Raw genomic sequence first — 16927 nt, 5'->3', positions numbered from 1 at the left:
CTCCTCCTCAAGTGATGCTGTGCCCCTGGGCTGTACCAAATCTGCACTCTGGTCATGCTCAGCCTTGGTAGGCCCATGCTGCACTGAGCCTGGACATCTGGCTCAAGTTTCCCCTGAATCATCTACACTAAAGCACATTTGAAAACATGTAATCAGCTATCACTCTAATCCAAGTAGCTGCCCCAGACCCCCCACCACAAAAGCTACAGCATCCCTAATGGTCTACAGCCCTATGCCACGATCTTGAAAAACATCGAAAACATTATCTTTAAAATTGTTTGAAAAAATACTGTTACTAGAAATGCAAATCATTTGGAGACAAGCACCAAAACTCCCACATAGTTTTCATGGCTTACGCTACAGAGAAAAAAAAAAAATCGGTATTATGCAGACAAAATTTTGCCTTCGCTTAGTTCAGTAACTTCAAGTTCAGTGATTTGTGTCCAGATCCTCTCTGACAAAGACTCATTGTGCTGTATTGCTTCAAGTTTCCAAGAAAATGGCCAGCAGAGAAACAAAGGGGAAAAAACAAGGGCAAATATAGAAATATTTATTTCTACTATGTAAGAATTTGAAAATATGCATCAACAAAGTTTGAAAAGCAAACATATTTTTGAGTGCTAATGTTGTACAATAAAGGAAATCTCATAGCATATTATGGACATCATGTATCCATTATATTTATAGCCACATATTACATCCACATATAACATCTTCTTTCAGTGAAAGGCTAGTATTTATCTGTCTCGTAAAAAGGCAAAGAATCTGTCAGGGCAGATAAACTCAATTTATTTCAAAGTCTGTGAACAGAATTATTCAAGACTCCTTCCTCTCCCCACCCCCAGAAATATATCAGTGTTAAAATAAACACTGTCTGTATTTTGAACAACTAAAAGATTGTTTTAAGGCTGCACTCAAAAAACCCTAAAGTTTCCTATTTTTACTCTAAACAAATACACATCATTAATTCAAAGCATGAAAGCAAAAATACAAACAAAACCAGAAAGCAGAATCTAAGTGAGACAATCATGATCCAGTCTTGACTGCCTTTAACCCAACATTTCCTTATACACATTTCAACGATTGTTATTTCTTGCCATCAAAAAATATACAATTGAGAATATGGTTAGGGGTTTTTTTTAAGAAGTGGAATGTTTTTAATTTAGGAAAAGGAAAAATGAGTATGCTATGTGTCATCCTGAAAGGAATTTCAAAAGTGATTTAAAGATTCTTTTCCTAAATTACAGCATATCAAAATATCGTGGGGTTTGATCTACAGGATAAATACAGTAATGCTACAGTACAGATAAGCATTGCACAGCACTTTCCAGCCGCAGGAGAATAATTTATGGATGCCACGTCCTTTCCCTGCACCATATAACCTTAGAGGGTTTTTTTTTATTATTTCAAGACAGAAAAGGAATAAAAAAGGACAGTTCTTATGAATGCTTAAAGACCATTACTCCACATCTTTGGTAGTAGATCTCACAACTGAAATAAGAGAACTGATTAAAAATTGGATTTGGAATTTCTAATAGTGCACATCTTAGGATCATTTAAAAACAAAGAACACAGGACCACAACTGAGCTTGAAGCAGATTCGGGTGCATAAAACCAATACCAATAACATTCCTTTGACTGCTTTAGAAATGGGTCAAAATAACCCAAACACTATTTTTCTTTTCTTTGGCATAAGATTCCATCAAAAAGGGGCAGCAGAATTAGAACCTAAATATCTTTCTGACTTATCAATGTCGAGTAATACAAATAATCCCTTTATTACTACATAATTATTCTCTGTCAGACAGTATAACAAGGCTGATGTTTATCACTTATTAGTCAGAGACTGAGGCAGGAGATGCAGCAGGGTTGACAGGCAGTACCCCAAAGAGTACAGCAGGACCTTATACAGATGCAAAAGCCAAAGAGAGCACCACAAAACCGGCAACAGGAGAAATCAACATCTCAAAGTTGTAAAGTAAAATGGATGGTTTTGAGAAGCATTATACCGCACGACTCAAACACAGATCTTTTTCTTCAGGTTGTTTTCTTAGCATAAAACTTAGGAGGCTTATCAGTCAAGGTCTAAAACTTGGGCAGTGCCAAGAAACCAAAAAATCCCTCAAATGCAGCAGAAAGTGCCTTGAAATGAGAAGCTGTCCTCAAAAGAACCTGAATGAGAGAAAACAAGTTAAAGGTTCTTGAATTTGTCCAGTTCCCTGCATGGAATTACATGTCTATCCATGCAGAAAAGAGTTATTTACTCAAGATGCAAACTGCTATAGAGTGGAAATGTGGACAGACAGTTGGGAGCTAAGGTTATTGATTGGTTTTTTTCTACTCCATCCATCCTTATGCATTGTATTTTGTTCCAAGGTAGAGGTAGCATCCAGATGTTGCAATTTCCAGTGCCAAAGCCACTCCAGACAACCCCCAACATGCTAGGCATTGGGCACAGAAAACACTTTATAATAAAATGAAATAAAATAAAAAAAAATTTTAAAAAATTAAAAACCAAAACCAAAAACAAAACAAACAAAAAAACCACACACCTAAAGAGAGGGGGAAAAAAACCAAAAGGCTTTCCCCCCCAATCTGTCCCACTTGTTCATTAACTTGTGTGGGATGACATACTCAACACAAATACAACAAATCTGGCAGGTAAATCCACAGAGCTACACCACATATTTTTATCTATACCTTCAATCAGTGGAGCAGCAGATACTTCCTTTTAAAAGCAACCTGTGTCTCCTGAGGAAAACCTGCTAGGGACTTCACAGAGGAAGCTTAAAAAATAACTTCATTTAGGGAAATTACGAGCCTATAATCATGTTTCATTAGATAATAAAAAGATTGAGTTCTTTCCATGTTCATGTGTTAGATAGGATCATCATCAAGTTTACCTCTTAGAATCATGTTGCAAGAGGAAACTGCATTGAGGTAATTGACAAAATACACACCAACAGTACTTATTAATACTGCCACAGTGACGCACTACTGAATGAAATCCAGATTTCAGTCCCAAGCTGAATTAAATTCAATTTGGTCAATTCTTTATCACGTTTTCTTGACACTCTTGTCTAGAGATGGTGCTATGGGACACATGTCACTTGGGTACAGCCTCTGCCCTACTTACTGTGCAGAAAGCTGTGGCCACCTGCGATGTACTTACGTTTAAAAGGGTTTTTCAAACACGATCATAATTAATATTTTTAAGAATAATAATGAAATGTGCAGATTAGCCTATTTCATTCTCAGACAACAGCATTTCCATTAGCAATATCATAACATGAAGAGATTATACTTACAAAATGGGCACACAAAAACAAGCAAGAATTCAGAAGGTCAAGATAATTTTGAATTCTGACCTAACTGATTAGAAAGAGGTCCCAAAATCAACAACGATATTTAATAAAACAGAAAGTAATACACTTCAAACCGAACATCGAGTGCTGCAGGACAGGCAGCAGAAATGAAGAACAGGATTCAAGAGATTATAGAAGCTCTCTAATATGGGGGTCAACAATGTCATACTGCCACAAAAGTGTAACTGCTCATTGTGAGCTGTACCATCAGGACTGCTATGTGTGGAAAAAAAAAAAAAAAAGGCAGCTACTCTGCTTTGCCTAAACAAATAAAAAATACTTTGCTCTGTGTGCTGTCTTGACTTTTATCTGAGACCCATGTGCAGTTTTTCCTATCTTAATGCATAATCCCCAAATAGAAGAATCTAAGTAAGAATTACATGACCTAAATAAACCAACTAAGGGATAAAAGAATCAAGTCCGCTTTGCAAGAAACTGTGAAAGTGAGGGAAGTAAGGATCAGACACCTCTGCCTCTTCTCTTTAAGGTGTCATTTTAAAATATATTTAATTTTTTAGAAATACTATTTATTCATAGTATAATTTGAAATATATATTTTAAATAAGTATATAATTTTACATATCTGTTTTATAATATATACTTTGTAACAAAATATGCTGAGATCAACTGTTGTCAGTATTCCCTGATTGCTGCTTACTTGTTTGTATTTATAATATTGAAGAAAAACAACCTTCCACTATAAAGATAAACACAAAATATAAAATGAGGCTGTAAATCACCATAACAATCTGAAAAAATATCAGAGACAGTTTTTCTTAACACAGGTAGTCTACAAGGTGTGAGTTAATGCTCCCTTCAACATTAACCCCATATTCCTACACCATTATATGAAAATCTGTACCCAGATTATGTAATACTAAATCTGTATCAGCCTGAGATGCTTTGCATTAAATACTTTGCATTAAATACTTTCAAACAAGCTCAAACAATATTACACTTGTTTTTGTCTGCATCTACTATTGGTACTATTTGTTAATAGGAACAGCATACACCATAGTAGAATTAGACAAGCATTCAAAATTAGTAACAAAAAAAACCAAAAAACCAAAACACCCACAAAAACAACAACAACAATAAAAAAGGCTTGAGTTTTTATTTTTATTTCCAAAACATTAGTAGATTAGGACATTGGTTGGGTTTTTTTGGTTTTTATTCCAGCACAAACTACCTTCTTCAATGATTAGCAGATGCATTTTATTCCTGTCAGAGAACAGCAAAAAAACTCAACAAACCAATCAACCAAAAAATTTAGCTTTTCATATCTGCAATCAATGAAATAACATTTTGAATGATCCAGCCTCCATCGATAAGATATTTCAGTCAGCTATGTTCAAGCAGTTCAGAGTAGTGGTGGTTTTTTACTCAAAATTACACAATGAATTAGATGCATCAAGGACAGCATTAGTTATTCTTAAGTGAATTCTAGTTTTAAACCAGTGGTGGTGTCAACCTGAATTATATGCCATGCACCAAATAGCTGAGACATTCAAAATCATTCTAAGACTAAATTTGATGGGTATCTAGGCTTCTAATATAACAATTTTATTCAAACATAGGATGTATTTCCTTATCCAGACTGCTTACTCTTCTGCTAGGCTACGAATAGTTTTTCCACCACATTTATAAAATTCATTAATTTGAAGCTAGTGAAGGACACACACAGAAAAGCACTACATCTTTAAAAATTAAATAGTGGAGTTCAATTTATTGTATAATCATGCACTGTTTGTGTCTTCTGGTAACACAGGTTGTGACCCAAGTAGTTGTTTCCTACAGGCAGCACTCCTACATCCATATGAAATCTTTGTGGTTATGGCAGAACTCCACACAGGCAAAAGGTTTGTCCACACAGAACAATTTCGAGACTCATGAATATGTATTTTCTCCTTTGTGACACATGCAACCATGAAGTACAATAATTAATTTCTTACAAAAATGATACCACCTGAATTGTATTATTCTATATACACATTAAGATTCAGCTTGATATTCCAGACAACTGAATTAGATCCAAAGTGTTTGCTCGTTAAAACGAGATTTCATTTTACTTCTATCAAATTATATCTACTCCAAATGAATGAAGATAAATTTAGGAAATTAAATCCAAGCTTATTCCAAAATTAAAAATAGGTAATTCAGCTACTGTTGCATGTCCTTGACTACCTTTGATGCCCACCCCTGGACCCAATCCAGGAGTTCCATCTCTCTCATGTACGGAGGACTTGATAGAACCACACATGACCACTACATAAATTTACTTGAAGCTATGGTTACAGCACATCATTTTACACTGAGGTCCATTTTAAATAAATTTATCAAGGAAGCAAAAAATCAGAAGAGGAAAGGAGCATTACAAATACTTCCTCTATAGTTCCAGATTTACTGTAGGAAAACTGATCAGCTCCTCTGCACTATTCTTCTCTCCAAGCACAATAAGACTCTAGATAGTAGCTTTCAGATGTAAGAAAGAGATGATCATGTTTTGTAATAAGATTCATTTACTGCAAAGACTACCACAGAGCTGCACACTGAGACTGCAGACATGGTGAAGCAGAGGTCCTATATACTTTGCAAGGCAGGGAGGATTAAGTCTACTAATAGTAACAAGGGACATCTTCACTCACTGTAGAAAAAAACCACAACAAATCAATGTTACCAAGCATTTAAGCTTCTTTAACAAAAGCTCAGCATGATCTGAGGCTGAATGTTGGAAAGGAGTTTTAACCTTTGCTCAGTAGCAAGTTGATCTCACTAGGAAGCTGGGTACGACTCAGGGGAAAATACAGCCACTGCTCACAGCACTGTTGGTATCTCTCCCTCTTGCTCTAAGGGATACAGAAACCCATGCTCCATCACAGAGCCCCTTCTCATCCACTCATCTACCATGTGAGGCAGCATCTGGCAGGACTTTGGTCCTTTGTAGGATTAAAAGAGCAAGTCACTGGCCAAGCAGTGCACCCAGCAGAGAAAGCATCGCACATCAGGGAGAAGGGGCAGCAGCAACACAGCAGGCTCAACACACAGAAGGACCATGCTATGCCAACAGGGCACTGCACAGTGGGATCACACTGCACATACGAGATTGCTGCTGGTGACTGATAACCTCCATGCTGTGTGAGGCACTCAGAACCACAGAGCTCCTGTGGTACAGCCAAGTCATTACTACTGGTCCATATTTGCACTGGTCAGGCCATCATTTGTAAGTGACGAGGTAGAAGATGCTTGGAAACGGAGAGGAAATCAGTCATTGACACAATCCTTAACAGCTCAAGTGACTCACTTCCTCCTACTGAAGACATACAAGACAGTCCCAAAATCTGCAGTTTCTAGACTGGTTTCTAAGCATGAAGATATTAAAATAAAGATCCATAACCTACATCTTGGCTGGGTACAGTATCAAAAACATAAGCCATATCCAAGAAGAACTAATTTGAGAAATGGCATCCCCCAGTAAATGCAGTTCCAAAACCGTATCACTGATGTTCAGCTCGCCAGCAAGCACACAGCCTGCCATGGCAGTTCCCTCAACCAGCTCACCTAGCAAAATCAAGAGAATCCAGGCTGACCTAAAAGCATAATTAATGCCTGGGAGCAGGTCAACAGCTTTCTAGCAGCAGCAATACTAGCCAGCTTAAATGTTTGTGAACTGATGACTCAACTAGCTGGTGATAACAAAACAGACCAAGAAAAAAAACAAAAAAAATCTTTGCTACTAGGAGATGGTTACTTTGTCCACAGAGAAAAGACAAGGGAGAAAGGGTGGGAGAAGTGAAGGAAGTCAGCCAGCCACAAGAAAGCAAGTCATGTAACTTAAGGGGAGACTGTGTCACATATTTCAACATTATTTAGATTTTAACTGGACTGTCATGAGAACTAGCATGTGTTTGTACATATAAACACATTGTGCAACTTTCTGCCATTAAAACTGACACAACAGTAGTAGCGGTGCACACTGAATGCAGGGCAGAGTTTACTCCAGCAGTTCCCTCTGTCCTGATAAGTCTTCCAAAGTTTCTCCTCTCTTCCACAAAGTGTGTTCCGTATCCTCTTGGCACTGAGGATGTATGAGGTCAACAAGAGTCAAAAAATGCTAAATTACAGTTTAGTCTGCAAATGAAGATACAAACTATTTTTGTATCACAAAAATATGGTACTGTATACGGGGAGCAAAAATAGTTGAATAATTCCAAAAGAGTATCTATTGTTAATGCCCTGTGAAAAGTTTAGTGTGACTGAACTTCAAGAAGCCTGGGTAAAATACCATTTAATAAGTCACCAATGACTTGTGCTACTGAAAAAGGATAAGGTTTTTAAATTTGTGGATAATACCAAAATGCAAGCAGATGGAAACAAACTACAGGGTGGATTTAGAAGGACAAATTATCCAGAAACATATTCCTTTTAAGAAAAAAAAATCCTAAAGTCTTCGTGGGACACATACCCATAGCAAATGCATGAGGAGGCTATGCTTGGATTCATGGTTAAACACAGAATTTTACATGATGAAGCAGGAAGCTAGGAGCACCTATTTATAATTTGCAGATGCTTAAGCTAAGAAATGCTAAGTAATGAAGTTTCAAGCGGCAATATAAGTTTAAAGTTACTTCCTTATCACGATTCTGCTGTGTTCTAACCTCACTGAACTTTAGGCCTAGATAGTATCAGGAACCATGAAAATTTACGAGACAGGTGAGTTCACCTGCCAGGCTGCTTCAGCCCACTCATCATTTCTCCAGCCCAGGTCATGTGATTTTGCTCACTAGGGAAACCTAATGCAGTAAAAGAGAACATAACTTATGACAGATTAGTGGACAACTTTCAAGAGGGCTGAGAGGCAAAGGGCAGCAGCATAAGGCTGCTAGTTTTGCTCACCCATCTCATGGTCTCACTGCAGGACTCAGATTTCTGACACTAACGTAAATTATATTTTTCCTGAGAACTTGGTTTGAGATCAGTGTGTGACTTCTCAGAGGGATCCTTCTAAACTGCAAAACAATTGCAATAATTCCAGTACTGCTGACAGCAAAGAGTCACAGGGTTGTGCAGTTGGCTACGGGCAAATAAAACCTGGAGATTTACAATTATTATGCCTCAGATCCTATACATTCTCATCAGATTTTAGTGAAAAACTTTAAACTTAACATATATCTCTCTTATATTATGGCTCGTGGTGATGGCCAATATAAGCAGAAAGACTTGCAGCCACAGCACTCACATGTCAATTCCCTCACTTCACTGAGACCGCTGGTTTAAAAACCAGAACCTAAGTTCTATTTGAATAACAAATTCTCTTTGAACAATTCAAACCTCTAAGAATATGTTCGCTGTGTCTGCTGTAGATTCATCTAATGGACACCTAATCTTTAGGCTACAAAATAATCTATATGCAGACAGGTATTTTTGCATAGTACCAATTCAACTTATGATCTTACCAAAAATAAAAAAAAAAGGAAAGAAAAAAAGGAAACAACTTCCTTTCCTGTATAATATGTTAGTATTTCCCCAAACACTGAACATGCAGGAATTAATTTTGTAAATATTAGCTTTCCCAAGTTCCACTAAAATCTTAAACTCTACATTATCACTCTCTTCTTAAAACACTGAGAGTTCTCATTAAATATGGGTGGTCACTGGATGGTTGTAGTGAGCGGTTCAGTGTCCAAGTGACTAGAACAGTGATGAGTGGCGTGTCTCAGATGTCGTGGCACAGCTTTGCCAGAGAGGCGGTCCATATCCCATCGCTGGAAGCATTCAAAGACAGGTTGAAGGGGGTTTTGAGCAACCTGATCCACCGAAAGGTATCCCTGCCCACAGCAGAAGGGTTGGAACTACATGCTCTGTAGGACCGCTTCCAACCCAACCCATTCCATAATTCTGTGTAGAGCACGTATGCCCTGAAGCACTCAGGCCGCACTTAGGAGAGGCTAGGCAGAAACTTGTGGTTCTGAGAAGCAACTTGTATTAACTATTTACTCTTTCTGGATGAAATGGTCAGGACTTTTACAAAGAGATGGAAGCAATGGCTTGCAACAAATCCTGCACTTCCTCCACCCGAAGTGATTAGATGTTATATTGCATTACAATAGCAAGCTTTTAGCTTGTGAAGAACCTACCCGCAGGCTTAAAGCAAGTCAAAAAACTTGGTTTTTCACACAAAAACTACACAAACCAACAGAGGAAAAACATTTCTTCATACTTAAAAGAATCCCTGGGGGAGGATATGTGCTAATGAAGACACTCATACCTTGAGTAGTTTCGAAAGCTTGAAAAAACCCAAACCAAAAACAACACGACTCTTGTACAGTCATTAACCAGCTGTTTCTGGTGTGGGTTTGTTGTTTTTGAAATATTTTTTTTCCTAAATAATTCCCCTATAAGTCTCAAATAAAACGCTAAAAGAGGAGCAGTCAGACGTTCACCAGCAAAGAGCCAACAACGGTCTCTAAGCCTGTGGAGCATTATAGGGCACATAGAACATTACAAAAAATACCTAGTATATATAAAGACCTTCACACAAGTCTGGAGTTATTACGTTACCATTTAACCTCCTAAAAGTGAGAAAATGGGCAGACAAACGAGCCAGGTGAGTTATACATCTCCCCCAGCGGCTCAGCCAAAAACGTGGCTTAACATATGGTAGCACTTACCTACCAGAAAAAAAGTATATAAATTTCTATATTTTTCCTACTTCAGCAACTCAGAGGACAGTAACCAAAGACACATAGGCTGCTTCGATAAGTATCTCTCTGCAAACAGGACATTCAAATTCCTTATGCGTTCACTGCTGCTCTCCGTACCGGTGTATCTAGAGCTTCAGTCAAACAAGAGCCGAGCCCTACGATCCATCTTCCAACAGCGCCCGCGATCCGGTACTCCATAGAGAAAGCAGTGGAAACACCACCACCGAGAAGCAGTACCTCTTCTTTTTCACCACGCCGTCTTTGTTTCAGCAGCAAAGGGTGTTCCAACAACGCCAACACTTCACTTGTTTAACTGGACCGGGGTGTCCTGCCCGGCCGCCGCCGCCCGGTGCCTCCTCCTCCTGCTCTCCTGCCTCCGCCGGCGGCACCGGGCACTCGCCCCGGCCGGGAGCAACGGAGAGCGGCTGCCGTCGCCCCACCGCCGCCTCCAGCCTGGCCCTGAGNCCCCCCCCCCCCCCACCCCCGCCTGAAGCCCACTAGAAGTTATCCACTCCTACTGAACAGGAAAAGCACTTTCGGCTTTAAAACAAATACACAAAAAAACCCCAACTTTCCTTTTAAAAACATTGTGGTGAGTAGGACAGAACCAGTCTGTGTTATTGTGTAAGAAGTTCTTTATCATTTTTTTTTCTTTTTATTTTGGCACTGATGTTTCTCTAACCCCACCGTGGGGGACTAGAGAGTAGGGAGCTAGGGGTAGTTGGAGTAGGTAGGGAGGTAAGCAGGAAGAACAGCATTTTATTGTTAGGAAGATTTCTGCTAGCCTAACTCCCTCAGCTGGACTATTGCTGGGGTGGGTATGGAAAGTGCTAGGACAGCAGAGAGCCAGGCTCTTGTCAATTCCATTGTTGTCAAACCAGCAAGAGAGCATTTTTACAAAATCAGACTGGCATTTCTTTTAGCAGAGAACAAAACCACAGCCGAAACGTAGGGCATATCGTACATCATAAGTGTCAGGTAGACAAAAGGAAGTTCCCATGTATTATTTTAACGACTTCTGGTCAATAGATCTTTCTTTATCCGTTTTAAAATAACAATCTTTGATACCAACTGCTCCTTGGTATGGGATGGTTATTTGAACATCAGTCAAGCAGTTTCTTCAGTAAATTTTCACAATGCATTGAACTTTCAGGCATACTGTATTCTCAAAGAAATATCCAGTGGGAGCACTGCTAAAGCAGGTATTTATAACTTTTAATTCTAAATGATGATATAAATATATCTTAGTTTGACAGTTATTTCAGTGCTTAATATATGAAATTTCACCATGTTCCCCTGATTACTTATTAGGTGACGCTGTGTATAGTAAGAGATTAGTTCAGTCATTATGTTAATAGAGGCTGACTCCTTTGATAAGCTAATGTTTGCAATAGAAACAAACATTTTAAAAACATTACATACGTAGCAGTATCAAACTATTAAAAGAAGAAATAATATTATCTGCACAATAACCAGCACCCCAGAATACATCTCTATCAAAGTAAAAAAAATAAGTAACACTTGAGAATGGCTTGAACTAAATTCTGTTGATTATTTACCTGGTTGAAAGGGTGACACAAGGCATGGAGAGTGGAGAGTCACAGTTGCCTGTAAATGTGGCAGCTGACAGACCAAAAGACAAAGGGATATGGCAGCCTCCATACTGTCTCAAAAAGGCTCCAAGTTCCTCTTTCCCCCCTTTTTTTCTAATTTACCTTTTAATTTTCTTTTTTTTTTTTTTTTTTGGTCCATTGCCTTATAATGGCCATTAAGTATGGCTCTTCCATAAGAAATACAAATAATATCTGTACCTACAGGTATATTATTATTATTGTCTGTGATGTTTGTAGATTAAGAAGTTCAGTATGAAACATAATGTGTTTCATAGCTACATGCATTCTAAATGTTTCATCATGACCTAATGTGTTCTAAATTTGAAATTTTGAAATGCTTATATTTATTTAAAAATAAAACAACAAAATAACTTGTTTTTAAGAGTACACTGTGTAGGAAAAACATACACTGTAAGTATTTATTTTGCAAACATCAGAAACCAAAATGTCTTAAGAACTTGGCTACACTGGGCCTGAACAAAGACGACCTTGTTGCCTTACTCCCATCTTTGACAAGTTCCTTTGCTAGCATCTCTAGCGTTTGACCTGAACTTTCTTGTCTCTCTCATAACTATGTCTTTTTACTAAGTGAAATCTGTAGCACGGCACTATGTTTTTTGTTTTTATTGAAAATTAAAACATTTCCTTCATGTAGTTACAGGAAAACTAAATGTACTGCATGCCTCATTTAGCATCCCAGGGCTAACAGGGATAAATGAACATAAAGTAAAATACAGAAGCAAACCCTTTCAGGTGCTTTACCTTTAGGCTGTTGATTAGTGCCTCTGGCAATAAATGTTCTGCCAATCACTCATCAGCCTTGACTCTCAGTTCTGGTATCTGGTGACTTTTAAGAGTACTATTCCCCTGCAAGCCTAAACTTCATGTTTAAAGTTCATGCTATAAAGTAATACTTCTTCCCTACCAGATCTTTCCATGGTACTTTCAATGAGTCAGCCTCAGATTACTGGCAGAGACCCACCTCTCCAAAACTTAGAATATCTGTGGCATAAAGGTTATTTTTCTCAAGACAGTAGCACAATCATAGGAAATACTTGTCTTTGCATTAGGAAGCATCAGTATTACAGTGCTGTGATAAATAAGATGCAAATGCTAAATCATCTTTTAAATATTACAGAGAAAAAAAAAGAGAAGAAAATTCCTTCGAGAACACTGCAGGCAGTTTGCCTTGAAGCAATTGGAAGATGTGATTTTCAGCAAGTAGCGAGTCATTTAACTATAAATAGAAACTAAAATGTAAAAGCACAACAAGAAACCCTCTCATCTCTTCTGCCTCTCCAAACATGTGAGAACATATATGAAAAACTCTTCCCTAAAGTGACATTTTGTTACCTTTCTGACTGGTGTTATCAGTTTTATATAGACAGTAAGGATGTGTGTCTGAATGTCTTATTTAGTGTTTGCCTTATGATGAGGTAGGATTTAAAATATATACCTTCTCATTTTTATGACTTCTCACCTTGTTGCTATCAGAAGTTAATTTGCAAGCAGCCAAAATTGCAGATCTCTGATATAAGATGTTTGAATAGCAATGGATAGAAAGGATGGGTATGGAAGTAATCCAAAAATATAGTCTAGATGATGGATTTGAACACCTCCAAACCTTTCTTGTCACTGGTGCACCTATCCTGATCAATACTTCACAGATACCTCCTTTGTCTAATGTCAAAATAAACTCCAGTTCCAAGCATTCCCAAACTTTCAGGTTTGGGTGGGAGGTTTTGGGGGGTTTTCTGGTGGGCTTTTTTTTTTTTTTTTTTTTTGGTTGTTTGGTTGAGTTTTTCCCTTAATTTAGGTCTATTTTTATTTCAAGTTAAACACATGTTATTATAAAAGGATATCTGCATTTAAATGCACAACATTCTACTGGAGTCAGTGTAGTTGCAATTGTTAAAGTATTGTTCAATTTTTATGGACTGATGACACTAGAGTCCAAAGTCTTCTGTAAATTACGTATGCAGGATAGGTTAGAGAGAACTTTCTCATCTGATTTGCTAAAGTACTTTAAATGTTTCAAGGGCTATTCCTTTTATATGACATCCTATTAATTCCTTAGGAAACATTATGTTCTTAGTGAAATCAGGCCATTTGTGCCAGTGGGAACAGGATATTGTCATTTAGACAGAAGTGGGAGGTAGTAATTTTCTTTTGCCATATGAGACTTATGTCTTAACATCTGGTACATAGGTGTTAGCACAGATGAAGTGGTTTAAGGACTTATGAGCAAAGTGCAAAGAGCTGGAGACCCACACAAAATCATTGTGCAGTGATAAAGAGCAAAAAGCAGATCTTATGCAAAACCTTCCTTCTTGGATGTGGGCATCTTATGGTTCCCACGTTACTGAGTCTAAACGATCTCCTAAAAAGTTTGAAATTCCTAAAAATCAGTTGTCCAGTTTTAGATGAAGAGCATCCAGGGAACATTTCCAACTGAGATTGTACTCATTAAGATCAAGAACAAGCATCACCAGCTGGAAACTGGAGATGCCCCGAGACAGACAGACAGACAGACAGATGATATTGTTCATAAGCTGCCCTGCGAAAGGTCATGAGCACCACTCTGAACATCTTGCAGCAGCATGAGAATTCTTCTGCACAATGAAGCTACTCCAATTATAACTGCTTGTTATAGAAGCATATGGAGCTTGCTTCCAAGTTTATTAATCCTTTATTTCAGCCAGATATTGTTTCTGACCCCTAAACTCTCAACCAGATCCTACCTTTCCCAAGGCAGAGCTCCATGTATCCCTGCTGCTCTCTCACAAAAGATAAATTCCTTCTCTCCCTCCCAGTCCTCACTAAACTGCCTGTAACCATTGATTGCACCACCCCCATTGTGGGAGCTATCCCATGACATCACTGTGATCCCAATGAGATACTGTAGCCCTGCTTTTGCATATAGTCCTCTAATTGCCCTGTTGCTTCTCCATGCTGCATGCATTCATATATGAACATGTCAGATAAGGCACCCAGTTGAGCCAATGTCCCAGAAAAAGGGGGAGGGTTTTTCTCATAGGTCAGGGCTTTTCTTATAATGCCATACTGTTGGCACCTCTTCATTGAGGTGCATTTGCTTAAGGTGACCTCTTTCACTTTGTTCAGTTTATTACACATCATCCTGCACCACTTCCTTCTTGATTATAGGCCATCATCTCCCTCCCTTTTAACTCCTACTTTAAAACTCTGCTTACCACATTGGCCAGCTATGTGGCAGAGCTGCTTTTGCTCCCCTTTGTCAGGAGGACCCTATTTGTTCCTAGGCGTTCCTACCCTGAGATAAAATCTTACAAGCATAAAAACCAATTGCCTGTTATTGATGCCAGCTGGTGATCTGCAGTATCTGCCAACACCTCCTTGAGCCCCACCTTTCTTTTCTCTGGCAGGATCAACAAGAAAACCACCTGGGCCCCTATGTCCTTGAGCCTCTCCACAGGAGCCATATAGTTGTGCTTAATATTTTCACAGCTTCCCCTGGAAATATCTTTGCTGCCCATGTGGAAGACCAGAAGAGGATAATAGCCTAAGGCCTCACAAGTCTTTCTTTAGTACCTGAGATATAAACCCAAGCGAGAGGGAAATGCCCTTTGCCAGCAGGTGAAATCAGCTTGTGGGGACCTCCTTCCCCATAGCGGGGATTCTGCCCCTGCCATCATTTGCAGGTTCTACCTGGTGTTGTTGCAGGATCAGGCTTAGCTGGTGCATCTGCTTTGCTGGACCAAGCTCCTGACCCCTCAGCTGCTGCCAGGGCACTCAGTATTTTGTAGGTGCAGATCTGCAGATGGGAGTGGGAGCCTTTCTCCTGTTGCTAGAAGTCAACAAGCCCCAGCCGTCATCATCGTTTCTTTCCTCCCACCTATATGAATGCGTGAGGAATGTGCTCTGTTTTTCACAATAAATCACAAATGATGAGAGAGGAATTGATGGACAGTCTCTTCATGTCCACCTACACTTTAGTGCTTAATAAAGATAACCACTCTTCCTGTCTTACCAACATATAAACCACTGTCAGCAATTGTCATGTCTGTTTTTCCAGTGGAAAGGAAAGAATTCCATCTTCTGAGAAAGCTCTCAGGGTGATGGGACAAAAAGATAGCTCAGCAAATATATGCAGGCTAGAGACTGTACTCATTTGGGCCCTTAGGTGCTACTATAATAAAAATTATTAAATCCTATGTATCCAGAAACAGAAAGCAGCCTGTATAATTAAGGATTCTGCCAGCTCATGCAGTTGTCACCAGCATGGAATGACCAGACCCCATCCATTTAAACCTCAAGTGATGTGTAAGATGAAAAGTGCAGGAACATTGGTGATCATCCCTACTGTCATGCTTGGCTAGACCACAGAAAAGAAATTGCATCCTTAGCTGTAGATTGATAGGCACAACCCTGAAGAGTGGATTCTAGCTCTAACCACAGAGTTACAGAACTGGTAATGGAGGCATCTGACTGACCTTGAAAGTGGAAAAGAGAACTTGGACAGCAAATACACTTTGGGTACAGCAGACCTAAATGCAGATGGGTTTAGGTCAAAGAGATTTATTTACAGATCAGACTAGGCTCCAGCTAGTAGAAGCAACTCATCTCTAATGAAGGGATCTGTGGCAACTGTGGAAACTCCAGGAGCAGACACCTGGTGATATAGCAGAGCTCACTAGTCATAAGACCACACTGAAAAAATTATTTCTTCAAGGGCCAGAAGATACAGTACCCTGAGATTAAAATACTGAAGCTGTGGCAGTTTGGATGGTGAGGTTAGAAAACATTGCTTTACAGTTGTGGGGAAAGGAACCAGAAAATTTTAAAAACATGTATTTCGTATTTTTTTTTAATCAATATATCTTGTGGAAAAAAAATCTATTTACTACTTTTAAAAAATTATGTAGGCAAGACTTGATTTCTAAACTTTTATTACTTGCAATCAGTCTTTTACTCTGCAAATGGAAACAGAATGAAGGAAGAGGAAAGGAAAATACTGAAGGAGTGAGAGTCTGTTATGCTATCACACAGTCTCTAGACAGAACATGTTGAAGTCACTTGACTTTGACAGGATAGAAGTGTTACTGTAACAGATATGTGTTACAAAGGATCCTTTTGATGTATTTTTCTTCTTGAAGTGCTGTATTTCTGTTAAAAATTCACCAAATATGTTTCCCCCAGTACAGTGGTTTAAATTATCCCTAAATCCATTACTTTTAGAATTTGCCAGAACTGACTGGTTTATCAGATA

This window comes from Empidonax traillii, unplaced genomic scaffold (assembly GCF_003031625.1).
Source record: "Empidonax traillii isolate 1590-97213 ecotype Southwest subspecies unplaced genomic scaffold, ASM303162v1 scaffold1075:size332216, whole genome shotgun sequence".
Classification (NCBI taxonomy): Eukaryota; Metazoa; Chordata; class Aves; order Passeriformes; family Tyrannidae; genus Empidonax; species Empidonax traillii.
Note: the sequence above shows the minus strand (reverse complement) of the source record.